This window comes from Mustela nivalis (assembly GCF_964662115.1).
Source record: "Mustela nivalis genome assembly, contig: HAP1_SCAFFOLD_1103, whole genome shotgun sequence".
Classification (NCBI taxonomy): Eukaryota; Metazoa; Chordata; class Mammalia; order Carnivora; family Mustelidae; genus Mustela; species Mustela nivalis.
This window is the reverse complement of record NW_028135561.1, coordinates 67,937-94,419: the sequence shown is the minus strand read 5'-3', so window position 1 is coordinate 94,419 and position 26,483 is coordinate 67,937. Positions and strand designations below refer to the sequence as shown.

Genomic DNA, 26,483 nt, shown 5'->3' with positions numbered 1-26,483 from the left:
GTCCCTTTGAATTAGTGTTTTTGTAATCTTTGGTTAAAAACTCAGTAGTGCAACAACAAAAACAAGAACAACCCCCACCCCCACCCCCACCCCCCCAAAAAAAAAACCCCAGTAGCGCAATTACTAGATTGTGGGGTATTTCTATTTTTCACTTTTTGAGGAACCTCCATAGTGTTTTCCACAGTGGCTGTACCAGTTTGAATTCCTACCACCAACATTGCAAGACTTCCTTTTTTTCCACATCCTCACCACTCCTGATATCTGGTGTTTTTTATTTTAGCCATTCTGACAGGTATGAGGTGATATCTCATTGTAGTTTTGATTCACATTTCCCTGATGATATATGATAATGAACATCTTTTCAAATGTGTGTGTTGATCATCTGTAAGTCTTCTTTGGACAAATGTTTGTGTCTTCTGCACATTTTAAAATTGGATTATTCATTTTGTGTGTGTTCAGCTTTGTAATTTCTTTATAGATATTGGATTCTAACTCTTTATTACATATGTCAACCCTTTATCAGGTGTGTTATTTGTAAATTTCTCCTATTCCATAGTTTGCCATTTAGTTTTGTTGATTGTTTCTGTCACTGCACAAATGCTTTTTCTTTTGATGTAGTTTATTTTTGCTTTTGTTTCCTTTGTTTCAGGGACCTATCTAGAAAAAACGTTGCTATAGCCAATGCCAGAGGAATTATTGTCTTTGTTCTTTTCTATGATGTTTGTGGTTTCGGGTCTCACATTTAGGTCTTTAATCCATTTTGAATTTGAATTTATTTTGTGTATGTTGAAAGAAAGTAGTCTAATTTCATTCTTTTGCATGTTGCTGTCCAGTTTTGGACACCATTTGTTGAAAGGACTTTTACCCATGGGTATTCTTTCCTGATTTGTCAGAGATAATTTAATTGGCCATATAATTGTGGGTTTATTTCTGTGTTTTCTACTCTGTTCAGTTGATCTCTGTGTCTATTTTTGTGCCAATACCATACTGTTTGGATCACTACAGCTTTGTAATATAACTTGCATTTCAGAATTGTGATGCCTCCAGATTGGCTTTCCTTTTTCAAGATTGCTTTAGCTATTTGAGGTCTTTTGTGATCCCATACAAATTGCAAACCTGTTTGTTCTGGTTCTGTGAAAAATCATATTGTGGGTTTTTTTGATAGGATTGTATTAAATGTGTAGATTGTTTTGGGTATCAAAGGAATTTTAACAATATTTCTTTTTCCAATCCATGAGCATGGACTGTCTTTCCATTTCTTTGTGTCATCCTCAATTTCTTTCATCAGTTTTTTTTATAGTTTTCAGAGTACAAGCTTTTCATCTCGTTGGTTTATTTCTAGGTATCTTATTATTTTCAATGCATTCATGAATGGAATGTTTTTTAAAAAATTTCTCTTTCTGTTGCTTCTTTTTTGGTATATAGAGATAGAACAGATTATTTTGCATTAATTTTGTATCCTGCAACTTTACTGAATTTGTTTATCAGTGCTAGCAGCTTTGTGGGGAGTCTTTTTGTTTTTCTTTTTTCTTTTTTTTTTTGTTATTGTTGTTACAATAAGCTTGTAGAAGATTTAATGAAACAGGGAAATACAGTATATGACATTGTTTAAATAAATAACATATAAAATACATACAGATTATTTGTTTTTGTTTTTTTGTTTTTTTTTTTTTGGCTTTTTGTTTGTTTGTTTGTTTGTTTGTTTTCAGGCGCAGAGCCCCACTGTGTAGGATTATTATAACTGGCCTGCAAACAGTGACACGGTAGCAACCTGCCTGCTTTGTCCATGGGGGCTCCTCCCAGGCTTGTGCTTGTATACCAAGTTCATTCTTCACCAGCCAGCAGGGTCTAGAGTCCATCCTACTGCCCTTAGCTTGCCTAGATATAGGGCATCTCCAGGCAGGCCCCCCTCCAGCTGGGCTCCTGACACCTCGACTATCCCCCTAAGCCGGGACCCCAAGGCTGCTCATCACACACTCAGGCCCCTGCCTTGGGCTGCAGGGAGGAGAGTCCAGAGCAGCCTCCGTCTGACTCTCCAATGGGTTTGCCATCCCTCCTCTGGGAGGACAGACCCCAGAACTCTCTCTCCTCTGGGGTCTCCGAGGCGGTCCCAGAACGACAGAGAAAACAGCCATCCAGAGAAGGCAAGGGGTCAAATATAACCCTCGGCAGCCATGGATTTAGAGATTTCATGAATCAGTTCATCAGGATTCCAGATCGGTGCCTCACTTGCTGAAGAAACTGAGTAAAAGCAGAACTGAGCCAGCACCCCCCTTCCGGAAGCCCCCTGAGAGATGGTGCGGGAAAGGATACTGAAGCTCCTGTCGGTGACAGCCAGGTGCCAGAGGTTGATGCGCAGGTCATCCGCCGACATGTACGTCTCACAGTCGCTGTTGACGGAGATGGAGTTGATGTGGTAGGTGTGGCCGTTGGCGAAGACCCTCCGTGGGCTCACCTCCACCATCAGATCCATGGGCTTCAGCACAGGCACCTGCAGTGACGTCACCGTGGACAAGTCCTTAAGCTTCCCTTCTTCATCTTTCAGGTTATATCCCTCAGGCCTTTTATCTCGTTCCGTGATCTTCCATAGTTTGATAGTTTTATCGTTGGTGGACAGCAGGGAGTGGGCGGCATTGTGCTGCGGAAGCCACTTGATCTTGTTGATTTTCTCCTCTATCTCCAGACTCTTGAGATAATCGAACTCAGGCTCATGGCTCTGGAAGGTGCTGTAGACGTCATACTCGCCTTGGCTGTGAGGCGCATTTTTACTCTCCGGTTCCCGCTGGAAGATGACCACACGGCCACCCTGGTCGCCTGTGGCCAGCAGCTCTCCGGTATGGTTGAACTCAACAGTAAGATGATATCGGCTTCAGTCACATAGCTGTGGTCGCGCAGGAAGCTGTGGTTAATTTTCCGCGTGTCCGTGTCCTCGCCCATTGAAGGCCGTGCCCGGTGCCCTGGGCATGCCCCGCCGCTGCACACCGATGCAATCCGCAGAGGTCGCGCAGGGCGCGCGGGCCATGCCGCCGCAGCCTAGCAGGGGCGCGGCCGCCAGGGCCCCGGGGGCCGGGCATCGCGGATGGGGGCGGCCTGGGACGGGCGGGGCGACCGGGGCGGGCACCGCGGTCAGGCGAGCGCGCGGCGGGCGGCGGCGGCCGCGGGTAGTGGCGGGCCAGGGCCCCGGCGCTCATCCCGGCCGGTGCGCGCTGCGTCGTGCGCCCGGCAGCAGCGGCGGCGGCGGCGGCGGCGGCGGCGGCGGGGGCAGTGGCGGCCTGGTGCCCGGGCGCCTGGCTGCGCGGCGGCGGGAGGGTACCCCGCGGCGCTGCGCCCACCGAGCCAAAGCCGAGCCGGGCTGCGCGGGCTGGGGCCGCCGCCGCCGCCGCCGCCGCTGCTCCGCAGGCCCCTCCCTCGCGCCGCCCGCTCCTCCCCATCCAGATTATTTGTTATCTTATGATCCTAATGATATATTTTAAATATATTGACCCACAAGATCTGTTACTTCAGGAATATATATTTGGAAGTTCTCACATTTTTAGATATTACAGTGGCATATACTTTCCCCAAATTCAATTTTTTTAAATATAATTTTTTATTTTTTATAAGCATATAATTTATCCCCAGGGGTACAGGTCTGTGAATCACCAGGTTTACACACTTCACAGCACTCACCAAAGCACATACCCTCCCCAATGTCCATAATCCCACCCCCTTCTCCCAAAGCCCCTCCCCCCAGCAACCCTCAGTTTGTTGTGTGAGATTAAGAGTCACTTATGGTTTGTCTCCCTCCCAATCCCATCTTCTTTCATTTATTCTTCTCGTACCCACTTAAGCCCCCATGTTGCAACACCACTTCCTCATATCAGGGAGATCATATGATAGTTGTCTTTCTCCGCCTGACTTATTTCGCTAAGCATGATACGCTCTAGTTCCATCCATGTTGTCGCAAATGGCAAGATTTCATTTCTTTTGATGGCTGCATAGTATTCCATTGTGTATATATACCACATCTTCTTGATCCATTCCTCTATCAATGGTCACTTGGGTTGCTTCCATATCTTGGCTATTGTTAAGTAATTCTGCAGTCAATATAAGGGTGCATGGTCCCTTTGAATTAGTGTTTTTGTAATCTTTGGTTAAAAACTCAGTAGTGCAAAAACAAAAACAAGAACAACCCCCACCCCCACCCCCACCCCCAAAAAAAAACCCCAGTAGCGCAATTACTAGATTGTGGGGTATTTCTATTTTTCACTTTTTGAGGAACCTCCATAGTGTTTTCCACAGTGGCTGTACCAGTTTGAATTCCTACCACCAACATTGCAAGACTTCCTTTTTTTCCACATCCTCACCACTCCTGATATCTGGTGTTTTTTATTTTAGCCATTCTGAGAGGTATGAGGTGATATCTCATTGTAGTTTTGATTCACATTTCCCTGATGATATATGATAATGAGCATCTTTTCAAATGTGTGTGTTGATCATCTGTAAGTCTTCTTTGGACAAATGTCTGTGTCTTCTGCACATTTTAAAATTGGATTATTCATTTTGTGTGTGTTCAGCTTTGTAATTTCTTTATAGATTTTGGATTCTAACTCTTTATTACATATGTCAACCCTTTATCAGGTGTGTTATTTGTAAATTTCTCCTATTCCATAGTTTGCCATTTAGTTTTGTTGATTGTTTCTGTCACTGCACAAATGCTTTTTCTTTTGACGTAGTTCCCATAGTTTATTTTTGCTTTTGTTTCCTTTGTTTCAGGGACCTATCTAGAAAAAACGTTGCTATAGCCAATGCCAGAGGAATTATTGTCTTTGTTCTTTTCTATGATGTTTGTGGTTTCGGGTCTCACATTTAGGTCTTTAATCCATTTTGAATTTGAATTTATTTTGTGTATGTTGAAAGAAAGTAGTCTAATTTCATTCTTTTGCATGTTGCTGTCCAGTATTGGACACCATTTGTTGAAAGGAATTTTACCCATGGGTATTCTTTCCTGATTTGTCAGAGATAATTTAATTGGCCATATAATTGTGGGTTTATTTCTGTGTTTTCTACTCTGTTCAGTTGATCTCTGTGTCTATTTTTGTGCCAATACCATACTGTTTGGATCACTACAGCTTTGTAATATAACTTGCATTTCAGAATTGTGATGCCTCCAGATTGGCTTTCCTTTTTCAAGATTGCTTTAGCTATTTGAGGTCTTTTGTGATCCCATACAAATTGCAAACCTGTTTGTTCTGGTTCTGTGAAAAATCATATTGTGGGTTTTTTTGATAGGATTGTATTAAATGTGTAGATTGTTTTGGGTATCAAAGGAATTTTAACAATATTTCTTTTTCCAATCCATGAGCATGGACTGTCTTTCCATTTCTTTGTGTCATCCTCAAGTTCTTTCATCAGTTTTTTTTTATAGTTTTCAGAGTACAAGCTTTTCATCTCGTTGGTTTATTTCTAGGTATCTTATTATTTTCATTGCATTCATGAATGGAATGTTTTTTAAAAATTTTCTCTTTCTGTTGCTTCTTTTTTGGTATATAGAGATAGAACAGATTATTTTGCATTAATTTTGTATCCTGCAACTTTACTGAATTTGTTTATCAGTGCTAGCAGCTTTGTGGGGAGTCTTTTTGTTTTTCTTTTTTCTTTTTTTTTTTTTTTTGTTATTGTTGTTACAATAAGCTTGTAGAAGATTTAATGAAACAGGGAAATACAGTATATGACATTGTTTAAATAAATAACATATAAAATACATACAGATTATTTGTTTTTGTTTTTTTGTTTTTTGGTTTTTTGTTTGTTTGTTTGTTTGTTTTCAGGCGCAGAGCCCCACTGTGTAGGATTATTATAACTGGCCTGCAAACAGTGACACGGTAGCAACCTGCCTGCTTTGTCCATGGGGGCTCCTCCCAGGCTTGTGCTTGTATACCAAGTTCATTCTTCACCAGCCAGCAGGGTCTAGAGTCCATCCTACTGCCCTTAGCTTGCCTAGATATAGGGCATCTCCAGGCAGGCCCCCCTCCAGCTGGGCTCCTGACACCTCGACTATCCCCCTAAGCCGGGACCCCAAGGCTGCTCATCACACACTCAGGCCCCTGCCTTGGGCTGCAGGGAGGAGAGTCCAGAGCAGCCTCCGTCTGACTCTCCAATGGGTTTGCCATCCCTCCTCTGGGAGGACAGACCCCAGAACTCTCTCTCCTCTGGGGTCTCCGAGGCGGTCCCAGAACGACAGAGAAAACAGCCATCCAGAGAAGGCAAGGGGTCAAATATAACCCTCGGCAGCCATGGATTTAGAGTTTTCATAAATCAGTTCATCAGGATTCCAGATCGGTGCCTCACTTGCTGAAGAAACTGAGTAAAAGCAGAACTGAGCCAGCACCCCCCTTCCGGAAGCCCCCTGAGAGATGGTGCGGGAAAGGATACTGAAGCTCCTGTCGGTGACAGCCAGGTGCCAGAGGTTGATGCGCAGGTCATCCGCCGACATGTACGTCTCACAGTCGCTGTTGACGGAGATGGAGTTGATGTGGTAGGTGTGGCCGTTGGCGAAGACCCTCCGTGGGCTCACCTCCACCATCAGATCCATGGGCTTCAGCACAGGCACCTGCAGTGACGTCACCGTGGACAAGTCCTTAAGCTTCCCTTCTTCATCTTTCAGGTTATATCCCTCAGGCCTTTTATCTCGTTCCGTGATCTTCCATAGTTTGATAGTTTTATCGTTGGTGGACAGCAGGGAGTGGGCGGCATTGTGCTGCGGAAGCCACTTGATCTTGTTGATTTTCTCCTCTATCTCCAGACTCTTGAGATAATCGAACTCAGGCTCATGGCTCTGGAAGGTGCTGTAGACGTCATACTCGCCTTGGCTGTGAGGCGCATTTTTACTCTCCGGTTCCCGCTGGAAGATGACCACACGGCCACCCTGGTCGCCTGTGGCCAGCAGCTCTCCAGTATGGTTGAACTCAACAGTAAGATGATATCGGCTTCAGTCACATAGCTGTGGTCCCGCAGGAAGCTGTGGTTAATTTTCCGCGTGTCCGTGTCCTCGCCCATTGAAGGCCGTGCCCGGTGCCCTGGGCATGCCCCTCCGCTGCACACCGATGCAATCCGCAGAGGTCGCGCCGGGCGCGCGGGCCATGCCGCCGCAGCCTAGCAGGGGCGCGGCCGCCAGGGCCCCGGGGGCCGGGCATCGCGGATGGGGGCGGCCTGGGACGGGCGGGGCGACCGGGGCGGGCGCCGCGGTCAGGCGAGCGCGCGGCGGGCGGCGGCGGCCGCGGGTAGTGGCGGGCCAGGGCCCGGGCGCTCATCCCGGCCGGTGCGCGCTGCGTCGTGCGCCCGGCAGCAGCGGCGGCGGCGGCGGCGGCGGCGGCGGCGGCGGGGGCAGTGGCGGCCTGGTGCCCGGGCGCCTGGCTGCGCTGCGGCGGGAGGGTACCCCGCGGCGCTGCGCCCACCGAGCCAGGGCCGAGCCGGGCTGCGCGGGCTGGGGCCGCCGCCGCCGCTGCCGCCGCTGCTCCGCAGGCCCCTCCCTCGCGCCGCCCGCTCCTCCCCATCCAGATTATTTGTTATCTTATGATCCTAATGATATATTTTAAATATATTGACCCACAAGATCTGTTACTTCAGGAATATATATTTGGAAGTTCTCACATTTTTAAATATTACAGTGGCATATACTTTCCCCAAATTCAATTTTTTTAAATATAATTTTTTATTTTTTATAAGCATATAATTTATCCCCAGGGGTACAGGTCTGTGAATCACCAGGTTTACACACTTCACAGCACTCACCAAAGCACATACCCTCCCCAATGTCCATAATCCCACCCCCTTCTCCCAAAGCCCCTCCCCCCAGCAACCCTCAGTTTGTTGTGTGAGATTAAGAGTCACTTAATTGGGAGGTTTGTCTCCCTCCCAATCCCATCTTCTTTCATTTATTCTTCTCGTACCCACTTAAAACCCCATGTTGCAACACCACTTCCTCATATCAGGGAGATCATATGATAGTTGTCTTTCTCCGCCTGACTTATTTCGCTAAGCATGATACGCTCTAGTTCCATCCATGTGGTCGCAAATGGCAAGATTTCATTTCTTTTGATGGCTGCATAGTATTCCATTGTGTATATATACCACATCTTCTTGATCCATTCCTCTATCAATGGTCACTTGGGTTGCTTCCATATCTTGGCTATTGTTAACTAATTCTGCAGTCAATATAAGGGTGCATGGTCCCTTTGAATTAGTGTTTTTGTAATCTTTGGTTAAAAACTCAGTAGTGCAAAAACAAAAACAAGAACAACCCCCACCCCCACGCCCACCCCCACCCCCCAAAAAAACCCCAGTAGCGCAATTACTAGATTGTGGGGTATTTCTATTTTTCACTTTTTGAGGAACCTCCATAGTGTTTTCCACAGTGGCTGTACCAGTTTGAATTCCTACCACCAACATTGCAAGACTTCCTTTTTTTCCACATCCTCACCACTCCTGATATCTGGTGTTTTTTATTTTAGCCATTCTGACAGGTATGAGGTGATATCTCATTGTAGTTTTGATTCACATTTCCCTGATGATATATGATAATGAGCATCTTTTCAAATGTGTGTGTTGATCATCTGTAAGTCTTCTTTGGACAAATGTCTGTGTCTTCTGCACATTTTAAAATTGGATTATTCATTTTGTGTGTGTTCAGCTTTGTAATTTCTTTATAGATTTTGGATTCTAACTCTTTATTACATATGTCAACCCTTTATCAGGTGTGTTATTTGTAAATTTCTCCTATTCCATAGTTTGCCATTTAGTTTTGTTGATTGTTTCTGTCACTGCACAAATGCTTTTTCTTTTGATGTAGTTTATTTTTGCTTTTGTTTCCTTTGTTTCAGGGACCTATCTAGAAAAAACGTTGCTATAGCCAATGCCAGAGGAATTATTGTCTTTGTTCTTTTCTATGATGTTTGTGGTTTCGGGTCTCACATTTAGGTCTTTAATCCATTTTGAATTTGAATTTATTTTGTGTATGTTGAAAGAAAGTAGTCTAATTTCATTCTTTTGCATGTTGCTGTCCAGTTTTGGACACCATTTGTTGAAAGGACTTTTACCCATGGGTATTCTTTCCTGATTTGTCAGAGATAATTTAATTGGCCATATAATTGTGGGTTTATTTCTGTGTTTTCTACTCTGTTCAGTTGATCTCTGTGTCTATTTTTGTGCCAATACCATACTGTTTGGATCACTACAGCTTTGTAATATAACTTGCATTTCAGAATTGTGATGCCTCCAGATTGGCTTTCCTTTTTCAAGATTGCTTTAGCTATTTGAGGTCTTTTGTGATCCCATACAAATTGCAAACCTGTTTGTTCTGGTTCTGTGAAAAATCATATTGTGGGTTTTTTTGATAGGATTGTATTAAATGTGTAGATTGTTTTGGGTATCAAAGGAATTTTAACAATATTTCTTTTTCCAATCCATGAGCATGGACTGTCTTTCCATTTCTTTGTGTCATCCTCAATTTCTTTCATCAGTTTTTTTTATAGTTTTCAGAGTACAAGCTTTTCAACTCGTTGGTTTATTTCTAGGTATCTTATTATTTTCATTGCATTCATGAATGGAATGTTTTTTAAAAAAATTCTCTTTCTGTTGCTTCTTTTTTGGTATATAGAGATAGAACAGATTATTTTGCATTAATTTTGTATCCTGCAACTTTACTGAATTTGTTTATCAGTGCTAGCAGCTTTGTGGGGAGTCTTTTTGTTTTTCTTTTTTCTTTTTTTTTTTTGTTATTGTTGTTACAATAAGCTTGTAGAAGATTTAATGAAACAGGGATACAGTATATGACATTGTTTAAATAAATAACATATAAAATACATACAGATTATTTGTTTTTGTTTTTTTGTTTTTTTTTTTTTTGGTTTTTTGTTTGTTTGTTTGTTTGTTTTCAGGCGCAGAGCCCCACTGTGTAGGATTATTATAACTGGCCTGCAAACAGTGACACGGTAGCAACCTGCCTGCTTTGTCCATGGGGGCTCCTCCCAGGCTTGTGCTTGTATACCAAGTTCATTCTTCACCAGCCAGCAGGGTCTAGAGTCCATCCTACTGCCCTTAGCTTGCGTAGATATAGGGCATCTCCAGGCAGTCCCCCCTCCAGCTGGGCTCCTGACACCTCGACTATCACCCTAAGCCGGGACCCCAAGGCTGCTCATCACACACTCAGGCCCCTGCCTTGGGCTGCAGGGAGAAGAGTCCAGAGCAGCCTCCGTCTAACTCTCCAATGGGTTTGCCATCCCTCCTCTGGGAGGACAGACCCCAGAACTCTCTCTCCTCTGGGGTCTCCGAGGCGGTCCCAGAACGACAGAGAAAACAGCCATCCAGAGAAGGCAAGGGGTCAAATATAACCCTCGGCAGCCATGGATTTAGAGTTTTCATAAATCAGTTCATCAGGATTCCAGATCGGTGCCTCACTTGCTGAAGAAACTGAGTAAAAGCAGAACTGAGCCAGCACCCCCCTTCCGGAAGCCCCCTGAGAGATGGTGCGGGAAAGGATACTGAAGCTCCTGTCGGTGACAGCCAGGTGCCAGAGGTTGATGCGCAGGTCATCCGCCGACATGTACGTCTCACAGTCGCTGTTGACGGAGATGGAGTTGATGTGGTAGGTGTGGCCGTTGGCGAAGACCCTCCGTGGGCTCACCTCCACTATCAGATCCATGGGCTTCAGCACAGGCACCTGCAGTGACGTCACCGTGGACAAGTCCTTAAGCTTCCCTTCTTCATCTTTCAGGTTATATCCCTCAGGCCTTTTATCTCGTTCCGTGATCTTCCATAGTTTGATAGTTTTATCGTTGGTGGACAGCAGGGAGTGGGCGGCATTGTGCTGTGGAAGCCACTTGATCTTGTTGATTTTCTCCTCTATCTCCAGACTCTTGAGATAATCGAACTCAGGCTCATGGCTCTGGAAGGTGCTGTAGACGTCAAACTCGCCTTGGCTGTGAGGCGCATTTTTACTCTCCGGTTCCCGCTGGAAGATGACCACACGGCCACCCTGGTCGCCTGTGGCCAGCAGCTCTCCGGTATGGTTGAACTCAACAGTAAGATGATATCGGCTTCAGTCACATAGCTGTGGTCCCGCAGGAAGCTGTGGTTAATTTTCCGCGTGTCCGTGTCCTCGCCCATTGAAGGCCGAGCCCGGTGCCCTGGGCATGCCCCGCCGCTGCACACCGATGCAATCCGCAGACGTCGCGCCGGGCGCGCGGGCCATGCCGCCGCAGACTAGCAGGGGCGCGGCCGCCAGGGCCCCGGGGGCCGGGCATCGCGGCTGGGGGCGGCCTGGGACGGGCGGGGCGACCGGGGCGGCGCCGCGGTCAGGGGAGCGCGCGGCGGGCGGCGGCGGCCGCAGGTGGGGGCGGGCCAGGGCCCTGGCGCTCATCCCGGCCGGTGCGCGCTGCTTCGTGCGCCCGGCAGCAGCGGCGGCGGCGGGGGCAGTGGCGGCCTGGCTGCATGGCGGCGCGAGGGTACCCCTCGGCGCTGCGCCCACCGAGCCAGGGCCGAGCCGGGCTGCGCGGGCTGGGGCCGCCGCCGCCACCGCCGCCGCCACCGCTGCTCCGCAGGCCCCTCCCTCGCGCCGCCCGCTCCTCCCCATCCAGATTATTTGTTATCTTATGATCCTAATGATATATTTTAAATATATTGACCCACAAGATCTGTTACTTCAGGAATATATATTTGGAAGTTCTCACATTTTTAAATATTACAGTGGCATATACTTTCGCCAAATTCAATTTTTTTAAATATAATTTTTTATTTTTTATAAGCATATAATTTATCCCCAGGGGTACAGGTCTGTGAATCACCAGGTTTACACACTTCACAGCACTCACCAAAGCACATACCCTCCCCAATGTCCATAATCCCACCCCCTTCTCCCAAAGCCCCTCCCCCCAGCAACCCTCAGTTTGTTGTGTGAGATTAAGAGTCACTTATGGTTTGTCTCCCTCCCAATCCCATCTTCTTTCATTTATTCTTCTCGTACCCACTTAAGCCCCCATGTTGCAACACCACTTCCTCATATCAGGGAGATCATATGATAGTTGTCTTTCTCCGCCTGACTTATTTCGCTAAGCATGATACGCTCTAGTTCCATCCATGTTGTCGCAAATGGCAAGATTTCATTTCTTTTGATGGCTGCATAGTATTCCATTGTGTATATATACCACATCTTCTTGATCCATTCCTCTATCAATGGTCACTTGGGTTGCTTCCATATCTTGGCTATTGTTAAGTAATTCTGCAGTCAATATAAGGGTGCATGGTCCCTTTGAATTAGTGTTTTTGTAATCTTTGGTTAAAAACTCAGTAGTGCAAAAACAAAAACAAGAACAACCCCCACCCCCACCCCCACCCCCCAAAAAAAACCCCAGTAGCGCAATTACTAGATTGTGGGGTATTTCTATTTTTCACTTTTTGAGGAACCTCCATAGTGTTTTCCACAGTGGCTGTACCAGTTTGAATTCCTACCACCAACATTGCAAGACTTCCTTTTTTTCCACATCCTCACCACTCCTGATATCTGGTGTTTTTTATTTTAGCCATTCTGACAGGTATGAGGTGATATCTCATTGTAGTTTTGATTCACATTTCCCTGATGATATATGATAATGAGCATCTTTTCAAATGTGTGTGTTGATCCTCTGTAAGTCTTCTTTGGACAAATGTCTGTGTCTTCTGCACATTTTAAAATTGGATTATTCATTTTGTGTGTGTTCAGCTTTGTAATTTCTTTATAGATTTTGGATTCTAACTCTTTATTACATATGTCAACCCTTTATCAGGTGTGTTATTTGTAAATTTCTCCTATTCCATAGTTTGCCATTTAGTTTTGTGATTGTTTCTGTCACTGCACAAATGCTTTTTCTTTTGATGTAGTTCCCATAGTTTATTTTTGCTTTTGTTTCCTTTGTTTCAGGGACCTATCTAGAAAAAACGTTGCTATAGCCAATGCCAGAGGAATTATTGTCTTTGTTCTTTTCTATGATGTTTGTGGTTTCGGGTCTCACATTTAGGTCTTTAATCCATTTTGAATTTGAATTTATTTTGTGTATGTTGAAAGAAAGTAGTCTAATTTCATTCTTTTGCATGTTGCTGTCCAGTTTTGGACACCATTTGTTGAAAGGACTTTTACCCATGGGTATTCTTTCCTGATTTGTCAGAGATAATTTAATTGGCCATATAATTGTGGGTTTATTTCTGTGTTTTCTACTCTGTTCAGTTGATCTCTGTGTCTATTTTTGTGCCAATACCATACTGTTTGGATTACTACAGCTTTGTAATATAACTTGCATTTCAGAATTGTGATGCCTCCAGATTGGCTTTCCTTTTTCAAGATTGCTTTAGCTATTTGAGGTCTTTTGTGATCCCATACAAATTGTAAACCTGTTTGTTCTGGTTCTGTGAAAAATCATATTGTGGGTTTTTTTGATAGGATCGTATTAAATGTGTAGATTGTTTTGGGTATCAAAGGAATTTTAACAATATTTCTTTTTCCAATCCATGAGCATGGACTGTCTTTCCATTTCTTTGTGTCATCCTCAATTTCTTTCATCAGTTTTTTTTATAGTTTTCAGAGTACAAGCTTTTCATCTCGTTGGTTTATTTCTAGGTATCTTATTATTTTCATTGCATTCATGAATGGAATGTTTTTAAAAAAAATTCTCTTTCTGTTGCTTCTTTTTTGGTATATAGAGATAGAACAGATTATTTTGCATTAATTTTGTATCCTGCAACTTTACTGAATTTGTTTATCAGTGCTAGCAGCTTTGTGGGGAGTCTTTTTGTTTTTCTTTTTTCTTTTTTTTTTTTGTTATTGTTGTTACAATAAGCTTGTAGAAGATTTAATGAAACAGGGAAATACAGTATATGACATTGTTTAAATAAATAACATATAAAATACATACAGATTATTTGTTTTTGTTTTTTGGGTTTTTTTTTTTTTTTGGTTTTTTGTTTGTTTGTTTGTTTGTTTGTTTGTTTTCAGGCGCAGAGCCCCACTGTGTAGGATTATTATAACTGGCCTGCAAACAGTGACACGGTAGCAACCTGCCTGCTTTGTCCATGGGGGCTCCTCCCAGGCTTGTGCTTGTATACCAAGTTCATTCTTCACCAGCCAGCAGGGTCTAGAGTCCATCCTACTGCCCTTAGCTTGCCTAGATATAGGGCTTCTCCAGGCAGGCCCCCCTCCAGCTGGGCTCCTGACACCTGGACTATCCCCCTAAGCCGGGACCCCAAGGCTGCTCATCACACACTCAGGCCCCTGCCTTGGGCTGCAGGGAGGAGAGTCCAGAGCAGCCTCCGTCTGACTCTCCAATGGGTTTGCCATCCCTCCTCTGGGAGGACAGACCCCAGAACTCTCTCTCCTCTGGGGTCTCCGAGGCGGTCCCAGAACGACAGAGAAAACAGCCATCCAGAGAAGGCAAGGGGTCAAATATAACCCTCGGCAGCCATGGATTTAGAGATTTCATGAATCAGTTCATCAGGATTCCAGATCGGTGCCTCACTTGCTGAAGAAACTGAGTAAAAGCAGAACTGAGCCAGCACCCCCCTTCCGGAAGCCCCCTGAGAGATGGTGCGGGAAAGGATACTGAAGCTCCTGTCGGTGACAGCCAGGTGCCAGAGGTTGATGCGCAGGTCATCCGCCGACATGTACGTCTCACAGTCGCTGTTGACGGAGATGGAGTTGATGTGGTAGGTGTGGCCGTTGGCGAAGACCCTCCGTGGGCTCACCTCCACCATCAGATCCATGGGCTTCAGCACAGGCACCTGCAGTGACGTCACCGTGGACAAGTCCTTAAGCTTCCCTTCTTCATCTTTCAGGTTATATCCCTCAGGCCTTTTATCTCGTTCCGTGATCTTCCATAGTTTGATAGATTTATCGTTGGTGGACAGCAGGGAGTGGGCGGCATTGTGCTGCGGAAGCCACTTGATCTTGTTGATTTTCTCCTCTATCTCCAGACTCTTGAGATAATCGAACTCAGGCTCATGGCTCTGGAAGGTGCTGTAGACGTCATACTCGCCTTGGCTGTGAGGCGCATTTTTACTCTCCGGTTCCCGCTGGAAGATGACCACACGGCCACCCTGGTCGCCTGTGGCCAGCAGCTCTCCGGTATGGTTGAACTCAACAGTAAGATGATATCGGCTTCAGTCACATAGCTGTGGTCCCGCAGGAAGCTGTGGTTAATTTTCCGCGTGTCCGTGTCCTCGCCCATTGAAGGCCGTGCCCGGTGCCCTGGGCATGCCCCGCCGCTGCACACCGATGCAATCCGCAGAGGTCGCGCAGGGCGCGCGGGCCATGCCGCCGCAGCCTAGCAGGGGCGCGGCCGCCAGGGCCCCGGGGGCCGGGCATCGCGGATGGGGGCGGCCTGGGACGGGCGGGGCGACCGGGGCGGGCGCCGCGGTCAGGCGAGCGCGCGGCGGGCGGCGGCGGCCGCGGGTGGGGTCTGGCCAGGGCCCGGGCGATCATCCCGGCCGGTGCGCGCTGCGTCGTGCCCCCGGCAGCAGCGGCGGCGGCGGCGGCGGCGGCGGCGGGGGCAGTGGCGGCCTGGTGCCCGGGCGCCTGGCTGCGCGGCGGCGGGAGGGTACCCCGCGGCGCTGCGCCCACCGAGCCAGGGCCGAGCCAGGCTGCGCGGGCTGGGGCCGCCGCCGCCGCCGCCGCCGCCGCTGCTGCTCCGCAGGCCCCTCCCTCGCGCCGCCCGCTCCTCCCCATCCAGATTATTTGTTATCTTATGATCCTAATGATATATTTTAAATATATTGACCCACAAGATCTGTTACTTCAGGAATATATATTTGGAAGTTCTCACATTTTTAAATATTACAGTGGCATATACTTTCGCCAAATTCAATTTTTTTAAATATAATTTTTTATTTTTTATAAGCATATAATTTATCCCCAGGGGTACAGGTCTGTGAATCACCAGGTTTACACACTTCACAGCACTCACCAAAGCACATACCCTCCCCAATGTCCATAATCCCACCCCCTTCTCCCAAAGCCCCTCCCCCCAGCAACCCTCAGTTTGTTGTGTGAGATTAAGAGTCACTTATGGTTTGTCTCCCTCCCAATCCCATCTTCTTTCATTTATTCTTCTCGTACCCACTTAAGCCCCCATGTTGCAACACCACTTCCTCATATCAGGGAGATCATATGATAGTTGTCTTTCTCCGCCTGACTTATTTCGCTAAGTATGATACGCTCTAGTTCCATCCATGTTGTCGCAAATGGCAAGATTTCATTTCTTTTGATGGCTGCATAGTATTCCATTGTGTATATATAGCACATCTTCTTGATCCATTCCTCTATCAATGGTCACTTGGGTTGCTTCCATATCTTGGCTATTGTTAAGTAATTCTGCAGTAAATATAAGGGTGCATGGTCCCTTTGAATTAGTGTTTTTGTAATCTTTGGTTAAAAACTCAGTAGTGCAAAATCAAAAACAAGAACAACCCCCACCCCCACCCCCACCCCCCAAAAAAAAAAACCCCAGTAGCGCAATTACTAGATTGTGGGGTATTTCTATTTATCACTTTTTGACGAACCTCCATAGTGTTTTCCACAGTGGCTGTACCAGTTTGAATTCCTACCACCCACATTGCAAGACTTCCTTTTTTTCCACATCCTCACCACTCCTGATATCTGGTGTTTTTTATTTTAGCCATTCTGACAGGTATGAGGTGATATCTCATTGTAGTTTTGATTCACATTTCCCTGATGATATATGATAATGAGCATCTTTTCAAATGTGTGTGTTGATCATCTATAAGTCTTCTTTGGACAAATGTCTGTGTCTTCTGCACATTTTAAAATTGGATTATTCATTTTGTGTGTGTTCAGCTTTGTAATTTCTTTATAGATTTTGGATTCCAACTCTTTACTACATATGTCAACCCTTTATCAGGTGTGTTATTTTTAAATTTCTCCTATTCCATAGTTTGCCATTTAGTTTTGTTGATTGTTTCTGTCACTGCACAAATGCTTTTTCTTTTGATGTAGTATTTTTTTTTTTGATGTAGTTTATTTTTGCTTTTGTTTCCTTTGTTTCAGTGACCTATCTAGAAAAAACGTTGCTATAGCCAATGCCAGAGGAATTATTGTCTTTGTTCTTTTCTATGATGTTTGTGGTTTCGGGTCTCACATTTAGGTCTTTAATCCATTTTGAATTTGAATTTATTTTGTGTATGTTGAAAGAAAGTAGTCTAATTTCATTCTTTGGCATGTTGCTGTCCAGTTTTGGACACCATTTGTTGAAAGGACTTTTACCCATGGGTATTCTTTCCTGATTTGTCAGAGATAATTTAATTGGCCATATAATTGTGGGTTTATTTCTGTGTTTTCTACTCTGTTCAGTTGATCTCTGTGTCTATTTTTGTGCCAATACCATACTTTTTGGATTACTACAGCTTTGTAATATAACTTGCATTTCAGAATTGTGATGCCTCCAGATTGGCTTTCATTTTTCAAGATTGCTTTAGCTATTTGAGGTCTTTTGTGATCCCATACAAATTGTAAACCTGTTTGTTCTGGTTCTGTGAAAAATCATATTGTGGGTTTTTTTGATAGGATTGTATTAAATGTGTAGATTGTTTTGGGTATCAAAGGAATTTTAACAATATTTCTTTTTCCATTCCATGAGCATGGACTGTCTTTCCATTTCTTTGTGTCATCCTCAATTTCTTTCATCAGTTTTTTTTATAGTTTTCAGAGTACAAGCTTTTCATCTCGTTGGTTTATTTCTAGGTATCTTATTATTTTCATTGCATTCATGAATGGAATGTTTTTAAAAAAAATTCTCTTTCTGTTGCTTCTTTTTTGGTATATAGAGATAGAACAGATTATTTTGCATTAATTTTGTATCCTGCAACTTTACTGAATTTGTTTATCAGTGCTAGCAGCTTTGTGGGGAGTCATTTTGTTTTTCTTTTTTCTTTTTTTTTTTTGTTATTGTTGTTACAATAAGCTTGTAGAAGATTTAATGAAACAGGGATACAGTATATGACATTGTTTAAATAAATAACATATAAAATACATACAGATTATTTGTTTTTTTGGTTTTTTTTTTGGTTTTTTTTTTTGTTTGTTTGTTTGTTTGTTTTTTTTCAGGCGCAGAGCCCCACTGTGTAGGATTATTATAACTGGCCTGCAAACAGTGACACGGTAGCAACCTGCCTGCTTTGTCCATGGGGGCTCCTCCCAGGCTTGTGCTTGTATACCAAGTTCATTCTTCACCAGCCAGCAGGGTCTAGAGTCCATCCTACTGCCCTTAGCTTGCCTAGATATAGGGCATCTCCAGGCAGGCCCCCCTCCAGCTGGGCTCCTGACACCTCGACTATCCCCCTAAGCCGGGACCCAAAGGCTGCTCATCACACACTCAGGCCCCTGCCTTGGGCTGCAGGGAGGAGAGTCCAGAGCAGCCTCCGTCTGACTCTCCAATGGGTTTGCCATCCCTCCTCTGGGAGGACAGACCCCAGAACTCTCTCTCCTCTGGGGTCTCCGAGGCGGTCCCAGAACGACAGAGAAAACAGCCATCCAGAGAAGGCAAGGGGTCAAATATAACCCTCGGCAGCCATGGATTTAGAGATTTCATGAATCAGTTCATCAGGATTCCAGATCGGTGCCTCACTTGCTGAAGAAACTGAGTAAAAGCAGAACTGAGCCAGCACCCCCCTTCCGGAAGCCCCCTGAGAGATGGTGTGGGAAAGGATACTGAAGCTCCTGTCGGTGACAGCCAGGTGCCAGAGGTTGATGCGCAGGTCATCCGCCGACATGTACGTCTCACAGTCGCTGTTGACGGAGATGGAGTTGATGTGGTAGGTGTGGCCGTTGGCGAAGACCCTCCGTGGGCTCACCTCCACCATCAGATCCATGGGCTTCAGCACAGGCACCTGCAGTGACGTCACCGTGGACAAGTCCTTAAGCTTCCCTTCTTCATCTTTCAGGTTATATCCCTCAGGCCTTTTATCTCGTTCCGTGATCTTCCATAGTTTGATAGTTTTATCGTTGGTGGACAGCAGGGAGTGGGCGGCATTGTGCTGTAGAAGCCACTTGATCTTGTTGATTTTCTCCTCTATCTCCAGACTCTTGAGATAATCGAACTCAGTCTCATGGCTCTGGAAGGTGCTGTAGACGTCATACTCGCCTTGGCTGTGAGGCGCATTTTTACTCTCCGGTTCCCGCTGGAAGATGACCACACGGCCACCCTGGTCGCCTGTGGCCAGCAGCTCTCCGGTATGGTTGAACTCAACAGTAAGATGATATCGGCTTCAGTCACATAGCTGTGGTCCCGCAGGAAGCTGTGGTTAATTTTCCGCGTGTCCGTGTCCTCGCCCATTGAAGGCCGTGCCCGGTGCCCTGGGCATGCCCCGCCGATGCACACCGATGCAATCCGCAGAGGTCGCGCCGGGCGTGCGGGCCATGCCGCCGCAGCCTAGCAGGGGCGCGGCCGCCAGGGCCCCGGTGGCCGGGCATCGCGGCTGGGGGCGGCCTGGGACGGGCGGGGCGACCGGGGCGGGCGCCGTGGTCAGTGGAGCGCGCGGCGAGCGGCGAGCGGCGGCGGCCGCGGGTGGAGGCGGGCCAGGGGCCGACGCTCATCCCGGCTGGTGCGCGCTGCGTCGGGCGCCCGGCGGCAGCAGCGGCGGCGGCGGCGGCGGCGGGGGCAGTGGCGGCCTGGTGCCTGGGCGCCTGGCTGCGCGGCGGCGGGAGGGTACCCCGCGGCGCTGCGCCCACCTAGCCAGGGCCTAGCCGGGCTGCGGGGGCTGGGGCCGCCGCCGCCTCCGCCGCCGCCGCCGCTGCTCCGCAGGCCCCTCCCTCGCGCCGCCCGCTCCTCCCCATACAGATTATTTGTTATCTTATGATCCTAATGATATATTTTAAATATATTGACCCACAAGATCTGTTACTTCAGGAATATATATTTGGAAGTTCTCACATTTTTAAATATTACAGTGGCATATACATCCCCAAATTCAATTTTTTTAAATATAATTTTTTATGTTTTATAAGCATATAATTTATCCCCAGGGGTACAGGTCTGTGAATCACCAGGTTTACACACTTCACAGCACTCACCAAAGCACATACCCTCCCCAATGTCCATAATCCCACCCCTTCTCCCAAAGCCCCTCCCCCCAGCAACCCTCAGTTTGTTGTGTGAGATTAAGAGTCACTTATGGTTTGTCTCCCTCCCAATCCCATCTTCTTTCATTTATTCTTCTCGTACCCACTTAAGCCCCCATGTTGCAACACCACTTCCTCATATCAGGGAGATCATATGATAGTTGTCTTTCCCCGCCTGACTTATTTCGCTAAGCATGATACGCTCTAGTTCCATCCATGTTGTCGCAAATGGCAAGATTTCATTTCTTTTGATGGCTGCATAGTATTCCATTGTGTATATATACCACATCTTCTTGATCCATTCATCTGTTGATGGACATCTAGGTTCTTCCCATAGTTTGGCTATTGTGGACATTGCTGCTATAAACATTCGAGTACACGTGCCCCTTTGGATCACTACCTTTGTATCTTTAGGTTAAATACCCAATAGTGCAATTGCTGGGTCTTTTTGTTTTTCTACATACAGTATCATGCCATCTCCAAATAGTGAATGTTTTACTTTTCCCTTACCAGTTTGGATACCTTTTATATGTTTTTGTTGTCTGATTGCTGTAGGTAGAACTTCCAGTAAGATGAAGAATAAAGGTGGTGAATGGACATCCTTGTCTTGTTTCATAGCTTGCCTTTTGCTTTTGTTGTGGTTTTCTCTGCTGCATAGAGCTTTTTCTTTTTTAATTTTTTAGAAAAGATTTTTTTTAAGTAATCTCTATACCCAAAATGAGGCTCAAACCTACAAACCCAAGATCAAGAGTTGCATGCTTTACTGACCAAGCCAGCAAAGCACCCTTGCATAGAGTTTTTTAGTGTGATGCTGTCCCATACATGTATTTTTCATTCATTGCCTTTGTTTTTGGTATTAAAAAAAAAGTCATTGCCAAGACATTAAAGAGTATATAAAATATACTTCTTATATTTTCTTCCATGAATTTTGTTGTTTAAGGTCTTACCTTCAAGTCCTCAATATATTTTGAATTGATTTTTGTGTACTATGAAAGGAGTCTAGTTTCATTCTTTTGCATGTGGATATATAGTTTCCCAAGTATCATTTTTTGAAGAGACCATTTTTCCCTATTTTATATTCTTGATGTTTTGTCAAAAGTTAGTTGACTTTAACTGTATGGGCTTATTTCTAGGATCTCTTTTCTGTTTACTTAAATGCCTGCTTTTATGAACAATACTACACTGTGTGATTACTATAGCTTTATTACTACATATAGTTTAAAATCAGAAAGTATGATGTCTCCAGCTTTGTTCTTTCTCTTGATTGCTTTGGCTATTCACAATCTTTTCACCTCCTTAGTTAAATATATTTTTAAGAATTTTCTTGTGTTTGATGTTATTGTTAATGGATTTTTAATTTCTTTTTCAGGTAATTTGTTGTTATTGTATAGAAACACTACTGGGCACCTGGGTGGCTCAGTGGGTTAAGCCGCTGCCTTCGGCTCAGGTCATGATCTCAGGGTCCTGGGATCGAGTCCCGCATCGGGCTCTCTGCTCAGCAGGGAGCCTGCTTCCCTCTCTCTCTCTGCCTGCCTCTCCATCTACTTGTGATTTCTCTCTGTCAAATAAATAAATAAAATCTTAAAAAAAAAAAAAAAAAGAAACACTACTGATATCAGTATGTTGATATTGTATCCTGCAACTTTCCTGAATTTGTTAATTACATCTAACAGTTTTTTGGTGGAATGTTTAGGATTTTCCATGTATAAAATCATGTCATCTGCAAATAGACAGAACTTACTTTTTCCTTCTGATTTAGAAAACTTTTAGTTTTTTTTTTTTTCCTTGCCAGATTGCACTGAGTTGGTGTGGTAAGAGTGGGCATCCTTGTCTTGTTCCTGATATTAGAGGACAAGCTGTTAAGCTTTTGTCATTCAGTATGAAATATGGGTGCTTATCCAGTATGGCTTTTATTATTATGTTGTGGTATGTTTCTTTATCTAGTTTGTTGAGGGCGTTTATCATGAATGGATGTTGAATTCTGTCAATAGCTTTTTATGAATCTACTGAGATTATCATATGATTTTTATTTTTTATTCTATTATAGATGTTATATATTATTATTATTATGTCCTTCTTCTTATGATTGTTCTTATTATTATGTTTTTTATTGATTTGTATATATTGAACCAACCCTGTATCACAAGGATGTATCCTGCCTGATCATAGTGTATGGTACTTTTATTGTGATTTGAATTTTGTTTGCTAATATTTATTGTGAATTTTTCATCTATGTTCAGAGAAGATATTGGCCTGTGGCTTTTTGTTTTGTTTTCCCTTGTAGTGTCTCTTTTTTAAAAAGATTTTATTTATTTATTTGACAGAGAGAGATCACAAGTAGGCAGAGAGGAAGGCAGAGAGAGAGGAGGGGAAGCAGGTTCCCCGCTGAGCAGAGCGCCCAATGCGGGGCTCGATCCCAGAACCCCCGGACCATGACCTGAGCCGAAGACAGAGGCTTTAACCCACTGAGCCACCCAGGCACCCACCTTGTAGTGTCTTTATCTGGCTTTGGTATCAGGACAATGCTGGCCATGGAAAATGAATTTGGGAGTGTTCTTTCCTCTTCAGTTTTTTGGAAGAGTTTGATAAGGATTGATGTTAATGCTTCTTTAATTTTTTTTAGCTTTTTCAAATCATTTTAATAACCTAGCAGTGATTCAAATTAGGGAAAGAAAATTCAAACTTGTTTCCTTAAGAGGGAGGCTACCATAACTGCTCTGCACAAGCACGATCAAGGGAAACGATGAAACCGGATTCCAAACAGCAAGGGTGGTAAGAAGGCTTCAAGGCTCACAGTTTGAAGAGCTTGGTTTGGGAAAGTCTCTGAGGGGTAGCAGAAGAAACGTGAAGCTTAAGAGACCCTCAGAGGACAGGGCGCTGTTGCTGGGTCATGAGCACCTTGAAGCATTTCTTGATGGTGATTCGGTGTCGAGAATATTTGTCATCTGGGGAGAACAGAGCAGGATGCGCCGAGCAGGTCTGTTGTCTCACAGGGTCAAGCTTCTTCAGAGTATAGACTTGGTCTCCCTGCTCATTGAGGTACTACTGGAGAAACATGACAACGCTGAAAGGAGATGTTCCCAATGCTTCTTTAATGTTTGGTAGAATTCAACCAATATAATTATCTGGTGCTGGTCTTCTTGTCATTGAGAGGTTTTTGATTAATGATTCAGTGTCTTTATTCATTCTTGGTGTGTTCATATTTTCTATTTCTTCATGATTCAGTCTTTATAGGTTATATGTTTCTATGAATTTATATATTTCTTTTTGGTTTCCAATTATTGCCATATAATGGTTCATAGTAATCTGTTACGATATTTGTATAGTTGTGGTGTCAGTTATGTCTCCTTTTTCATTCTGATTTTATTTAATTGTTTTTTTCTGTTTGAGTAGAGTTACCACAATGTTCCATTAGTTTCAGGTGTACAATGTCATTCAATTTCTCTATACGTTATGCTATGCTCACCACAAATGTCGCTACCATGTTTTTTTTAAACCACTCAAAAAAGAAAAGATTATTTATTTATTTGAGAGAGAGAGAGAGAGAGAGAGAGAGAGAACCCAAGCCAAGAGAAAGGGGCAGAGGGAGAGAGGGAGGGAGATTCCCTGCTGAGAAGGGACCCAATGCAGGTCTCAGTCCCAGGACCCTGAGATCATGATCTGAGGTGAAGACAGAGGCTTAACTGATCAAGTCACTTTGGTGCTCCTGTAGTTTTCATGTTTAACTATACAATGCATAAAATTCTATTTTCCCTATGCTGTGGCTTTTATTTCCATGACTTATTTGTTCCATAGCTAGAAGTTTATATCTTCCACTCCCCTTCATACGTTTTTGCCCATCCCTTCACTCCTACTGCCCTGGCAGCCATCAGGTTATTCTCTGTATTTATAGGTCTAATTCTGCATTTTTTCTGTTTATTCATTTGAGATTTTTAGATCCCATATATGTCTTTCTCAGTATGACTTAATTCACTGGGCATATTACCATCCAGGTCCATCCATTTTGTTGTATATGGCAGGATCTCATCCTTTTTAAGGCTGCATAAAATTCCATTTTCTTTCTTTCTTCCTCCCTCCCTTTCTTTCTTCCTCCCTCCCTTCCTTCCTTCTTCTCTTCTTTCCTCCCTCCCTCCCTCCCTCTCTTTCTTTCTTCCTTCCCTCCTTTATCCCTTCCTTTCTTTTATGTTTTGTTAGTCACCATGCAGTCCATCATTAGTTTCGATTTGGTGTTCCATGATGCACTGTTTGTGTATAACACCCATTGTCCTCCTTAATACCCATCACCATCCCCTCACCCTCCTCTCCTCTAAAACCCTCAGTTTGTTCCATTTTCTATTTCTTCCCTATCCATTTGTCTACTGATAGAAATGTAGGATGCTTTCATATCTTGGCTATTGTCAATAGTGCTGTAATAAATATAGGGATGTATATGTTCAAAATTAGCATTTTCATTTTCTTGGGTAAATAGTCGTGTAATTACTGGGTCATATGGTATTTCTATTTATAATTTTTTGTGGAACCTCCATATTGTTTTCCACAGTGTCTGTAGCAGCGTGCACTCTCACCAACACTGCACAAGAATTCCTTTTTTTTTTTTTTTCACATCCTTGCCAACACTTGGTATTGCTTGTGGTTTTGATTATAGCAATTCTGACAAGTATAAGATGATATGTCATTGTTATTTTGATTTGCATTTCCCTGATGATGAGTGATGTTGAGCATCTTTTCATGATCTTTGGTCATCTGTATGTCTTCTTTGAAAAACTGCTTTTCAAGTCTTTTGCCCATTTTGAAACTGGAATTTTTTTAAGTGTTGAGTTATAGAAGTTCAATATGTATTTTAGATATTAACCGTTTATTGGATATGTCTCTTGGAAATATCTTCTCTTATTCTGTAGGTTGTCTTTTTGCTTTGTTTATGGTTTACTTTGCTGTACAAAAGCTCTTTATTTTGATGTAGTCCCATGAGTTTATTTTTGCTTTTGTTTCCCTTGCCCTAGGGAACATATCTAAAACATATCTAAAAAAATGTTGATATGACTGATATCAGAGAAGTAACTGCCTGTGTTTTTTCTAGGATTTTTATGGTTTCAGGTTTCATATCTAGGTCTTTAAGCCATTCTGAGTTTATTTTTATGTATGGTTTTGGAAGGTGGTCCATTTTTATTCTCTTATATGGCTGTCCTGTTTTCCTATACCATTTATTTAAGAGACTGTCTTTTCCCCATTTTGTAGTCTTGCCTCCTTTAATTGAGCTAATGAGTATAGGCCTATTTCTTAGCTCTCTTCTGTTCCACTGATGTTTTTGTGACAGTACCATAATGTTTTGATTATGGAAATCTGGTATGGTGATATCTCCAGCTTTGTTTTTCTTTCTCAAGATTGCTATGTCTATTTGAGATATTTTGTGACCAAGAAAAAAAGAGAAAGGACCCAAATAAACAAAAACAGAAATGGAAGAGGAAAAGTAACAACTGATACCACATAAATACAAAGTATTATAAAAGAATACTGTGAAAAATAATATGCCAACAATTTGGAAATGGATAAAATCCTAGGAACATATAATCTTCCAAAACTGGATCAGGAAGGAATAGAAGATCATTTCTGATTTTATTTATTTGAGTCTTCTTCTCTTTTCTTCTAATGTAGCTGAAGTTTTGTTTAGATTTTTTATTCTTGTTTTTTTTTTTTGAAAGATTTAACTTATTTTACAGAGAGAGATCAGAAGTATACAGAGATGCAGGCAGAGAGAGAGAGAGGGAAGCAGGCTCCATGCCAAGCAGAGAGCCTGATGCTGGACTCGATCCCAGGACCCTGAGATCATGACCTGAGCTGAAGGCAGTGGCCCAACCCACTGAGCCACCCAGGAACCCAGTTTTTTTTTTTTTTTTTTTTTACAGAGAAAGATGACAAGCAGGCAGAGAGGCAGTCAGAGAGCAGTGGTGGGGGCAGGGGGGACAGGAGCAGACTCCCTGCTGAGCAGAGGGCTGGATGCAAGGCTTGATCCCAGGACCTTAGGATCATGATCTGAGTGGAAGGCAGATGTCTAACCCACTGAGCCACCGAGGTGCCCCTATTTTAGTTTTGTTAATTTTCTTTATTATATTTCTTGTCTCTGTTTTATTTATTTCTGCTCTGGTATTTACTATTGCCCATTTTACCCCAACATTTATTCACTTGTTGGTTTTCTGTCTGGATGGTTTATCTACTATTGAAAATAGGGTATTAAAGTCTTCCACTCTTATGGTATTGTCTGTTTCTCTCTTCAGACTTTTTAAAAAAGATTTATTTATTTTTTTAAGATTTTATTTACTTATTTATTTTACAGACAGAGATTACAAGTAGG

The 26,483-nt window shown here is 44.0% G+C and overlaps 1 pseudogene across 1 annotated transcript; it reads right to left on the bottom strand.

Moving 5' to 3' along the window:
- Nucleotides 1-22,842: 22,842 nt before the first annotated feature.
- On the bottom strand, nt 22,843-23,191 carry LOC309857707 (H/ACA ribonucleoprotein complex subunit 3 pseudogene; annotated as a pseudogene). Its single transcript has one exon. The product of its transcript is annotated as an H/ACA ribonucleoprotein complex subunit 3 pseudogene (transcript).
- Nucleotides 23,192-26,483: the final 3,292 nt, after the last annotated feature.